Below are 4463 nucleotides of genomic sequence, written 5' to 3'. Positions count from 1 at the left end.
AGGAAGACATTTATTTCCATAAAATCTTAGAGACGAACCCCAGGGATGATCTGTCCTCAGTGAAGAGCTGATTTTTCCTGCACTTATAGTGACAACAAGCAGATCACCAAAAGTTGACTGTTAATAGAAAAGAAGGTGGCTGCTTGTATTCTAAGGCTTCTGATAGCAGCAGCAGCTCCACAGTGATCAAAAGTATTGTACACAATACAGCTCACCAACATGGATCCAAGATAGTGCATGTTTTGGAATATATCCATGGGAAGTACTTATTGAGTAAGAAATTCATGACAATAGAGACCACCATAACATAAGGAAGATGACTGTCCCTATATAAAGGGTTCACAATCTTAATTGGCCCTGTAAGATAGCGAATAGTGTTAGAATAATATTGTAAACAAACAAATATAAAACAAAACAAAATGTAGTACAATATATAATTAATGAAGTTTGCTCTTTTAGGTAAGAGTTTCAGAAAACCCAGGGATGGATTTTATATCACAAAATGGTCCATATCATCCAAAAATGTCTTTTGATTGGATAGTAAAATAGTATTTGTTGGAAGCTAAAAATTGTGATAAAGTACAGGCCATTGGGAGTGGTAAAGCTTTAATTTCTCCAATTTTCTTCCAAATCAACTTATTAGTAGGGTTCTCATGGCACAGGAAAAGGTGGTAGCTTTCCACTGGAGCACACTTGGGATTGATTTTGGTGATGTTCCAAGTCAGGGCAATGCCCTTGGGTATCAGCACCCGTTTCACTTTGAGCTCAGGCTTCTGGGGAGGCAGTGTGTCTCGAATTTTTTCTATCAGTTCAGGCAGTAGGGGTGGTGGTGCTGGGAGAGGTGGCAGATGCTGAAAAGACTCAAGAACCTAAAACAGATTTATAAAAAGTTTAGTGAGCTGAATTGGTGGGCTCTAATTATTTTAAAGTAGTCAACTGCAGTTCTACAATACATTGTTTCCTCAATCCATTTATCAAAATCATACTGGGTTGGCTAAAAAGCTTGTTTAGTTTTTTCTGTAAGATGGCTCTAAATAGCACTTAGTTATCTTTAACTTTGTTTGAAACAGTTTTGTTAGATTGTATTGTGACAGCTGTCATATCAGTATACATTAAAAATAAAAAATTATCAAAACTGGTGAATTTTTGTGCAGCCATTTTAATATTGAGGATGGAAGAAAATACACAACATTTTTGGCATATTATGCCTTATTACTTCAATAAAGGGAAAAATGCAACTGAAATGCAAAAAAAGATTTGTGCAGTGTATGGAGAAAGTGCTGTGACTGATAGAACATGTCCAAAGTGGTTTGCAAAGTTTCATTTTGGAGATTTCTCACTGGACGGTGCTCCACGGTTGGGTAGACCAGTTAAAGATGACAATGATCAAATCAAGACATTACTTGAAAGCAATCAACATTATACCATGTGGGAGATAGTCGATATACTTAAAATATCCACATTGATAAAGTGTTTGGTGTAGATGAAAAATGTGTCTTTTATTTTATAGAAAAAACTAAAAGGACTTTATAGCCAACCCAATAAGAACGAAGGGATGTTTCAAGAATATGTAAGGCAGAACCCTGTCTTTTCAAGCTTAGGCTTCTTTTGGAGTTAAACAGCCTAATTTCTACATTCTGGAATATCACTAATTCATAATGGGTTAGGGCCCAGACATTTTGGGTAATATTCTATCTTCTTTCTCATTTCTAAACTGTGTTCCCCAAAACTGTGCTAATTTACATGAAAAGTGAATGCTCATTTCCCTGCATTTCATCAAAATGGCTGTTATTACTCAAAATCTTTTCCAATTTGTTGAGTAAAAAATCATATTTATTTTAATTTCTGTAGCTTCCGGAAAATTCAATTAAGTTATTTTAATTGTTTAAGTAGACTCACAATAGCAATTTCAAAAACACATTAAAGTGCTTTTTAAGCTAAAATGTAACCCAAGTATTTCTTCATGAGTGAAAAGGGCACTTCCATTTCCACTCAATTTAGAATGACTAATCGTTACAGGGCATTTCCTATCAGTACCTGGGCTGCATTTTGTGTCACTGGGGTTGTCTCTTTTGAGATTGAAACAGATTTCATAGATGACTCCAGCATGGATACTGGATTTTCTGTAAAGAAATAAGGTTTAAGAAGTTAAATTTATCTGCAATAATGGATCCCTTAGCCTTTTAGCAAAGAATAGTTTATACTGTGTGTACTAATTAAATGTGAACTAAAATTATAAAGCTGTGAAGATAAACTTTTGATAGAAGTTCAAGATACAGAGTTAGCAAATATAGAGAATTTTCCTTTAATGTGATAAATTCCCTACTTAAGGTAAACACTTAAGTCATTGTGTAACTTGGAACCAGACAAATTACACATGGGAGAGGGCTCTCTCTGCTCAGTGGTCTTAGAGGTGGATTCTGCTCTGTAGGCCAATAAGGATATCTGCAAACACAGAGCTATTTACAGTCCTGTTTAAATATGTGACACACACAGTCCTGGGAATTTAAGCTAAAAATCATGCAGGCTGGGGTTGAAGGACTCTCTGCTGTTGAGGTGTATGTTAGTCTTGAGGGAATTAGATTGATGGAAATTGTGGACGGGGGAAGAAGGAGGACAGAAGGGACAGTGGAAGAGAGATGGTGAGAGGAAGAAAGAAAAGGGGGAAAATGTGTGTGTGAGGAAGAGAAAGAGAGTTTAGTAGGTGCAAGAATGGTTTGAGCCCTAGTTGGTGTGGTTCTATGGATTGAGTGCAAGCCTGCAAACCAAAGGATCTCTTGTTCGATTCCCAGTAAGGGCTCATGCCTGGATCATAGGCCAGGTCCCCAGTAGGGGGTGTGCGAGAGTCAACCACACATTGATGTTTCCCTCTTTCTCCCTCCCTTCCCCTCTCTCTAAAAGTAAATAAATAAATTAATAAATAATTTTTTTTAAAGAATCGTTTGAAAACAACTAGGGAGAGTATATATGGGGCTGGTAAGTAAAGGGGCTTCATGTTGGAAAGGTGTAGGGCTGGACAGAATGCTAATTTCTAACCATTTCAAAAATTTGAACATTTCTAATAAGCAATAAAACTATTTTAGATCAATTGTGACTGCAGTGATATAACTGTAATATTCTTTATGAATCTCTCCAAATGAAATATTTTATTTGTATTTTTCTTTTGACAGACAAGGATAATTAAGAGTCCACATTGTGATTCAAATTTAATTTATTAACCACATTATTTACTGGTGTTAAAAAAATCTTTTTGGAAGAGGTAGTGACTATAATTATAAGAGTCTGTACAGCCTTTTTAAACTGCTTTAATTAATTAGAACTAGATTTTTGAAATCATAATCTACAGGTTAAACATCACACAAGAACTGACACAAATAACTTAAAATTTCAAGTGTACAGTTTCATACAAAAAATTCTAACAAATATGATTTTCCATAACATTCCTTATATCGGCAGTTTGTAGAAATAAAGCTAGAGAAGTTTTCAGGGTCTGAGTCATTAATGATTTGTATATTTTATTATTAGGAGTTTAGATTTTTATACTAAAGATAAAAACATTAATTAGACTTATATATAAGAAATAATATTTTAGTGGCAGCTTGGAAGATTCATTAAAAACAGTAAGTTAGGGCAAAAATATTAGTTAATAAGTTATGGCAATATAGGAGGCTAAAGGTGCTAAAATTCTGAAATAAGGAGACAGAACCAATAGGCTTGAAAACTGACTAGATAGTGGAATGAGGCAGTTCTAAGAGTCAAAAGTAGACTCCTTCACTTCTGGCTTCAGAAACTGGGTGAGTTGGTGAAAATATTCATCAAGACTGGGAATATGGGAAATGGTTCAAGTGTGATGTGACTCTTAATCAGAACTGGACACTCTGTAAGACAGACTCACAACTCCATGAGTTAGCATCATGAATTAGCATGATTTATCTTTCCAAACTGAAGTCCCCAAATAAAAGGGATGACTCACTTTATTAAGCAAATTAATCTGCATTCTTACTTTTTATTTTACTCTATCTCAGATCCTATACCATGTAGTTTAGAAACAATTGAGTAATAATTAAAAAGTAACTGATTCTGGTCAACATGGTGACACAGGCAGACACAGCTCCCTCTTTGCACCACCACATCAATATTACAACTAAAATATAGAATAACAATCAATCAGGAATGTCAGAAATTGAGTTGAATGAAAGTCCAACAACTATGGAACTGAAGAAATAACATCCATTCAGACTGGTGGGAGGAGCATGGATGCAGAATGGGCTGGCCCCACACCCACATGGATAAACATTCGGGAGGGATATCTTGGGAGCCAGGAGTCCCCGATTCATACCAGGCCCCCAAGCCCAGGATTCTAATGCCAGGAAGATAAGTACCCACAACTTCTGGCTGAGAAAACCAGTGGGACTGTCGATGGAGGAGGCTGCTGGAACCCTAAGTAGTTCCTCCTGGGGAAC

The sequence above is a fragment of the Phyllostomus discolor genome, chromosome 3 (genome assembly GCF_004126475.2).
Source record: "Phyllostomus discolor isolate MPI-MPIP mPhyDis1 chromosome 3, mPhyDis1.pri.v3, whole genome shotgun sequence".
NCBI classification, from domain to species: Eukaryota; Metazoa; Chordata; class Mammalia; order Chiroptera; family Phyllostomidae; genus Phyllostomus; species Phyllostomus discolor.
This window is presented reverse-complemented; position numbering follows the sequence as displayed.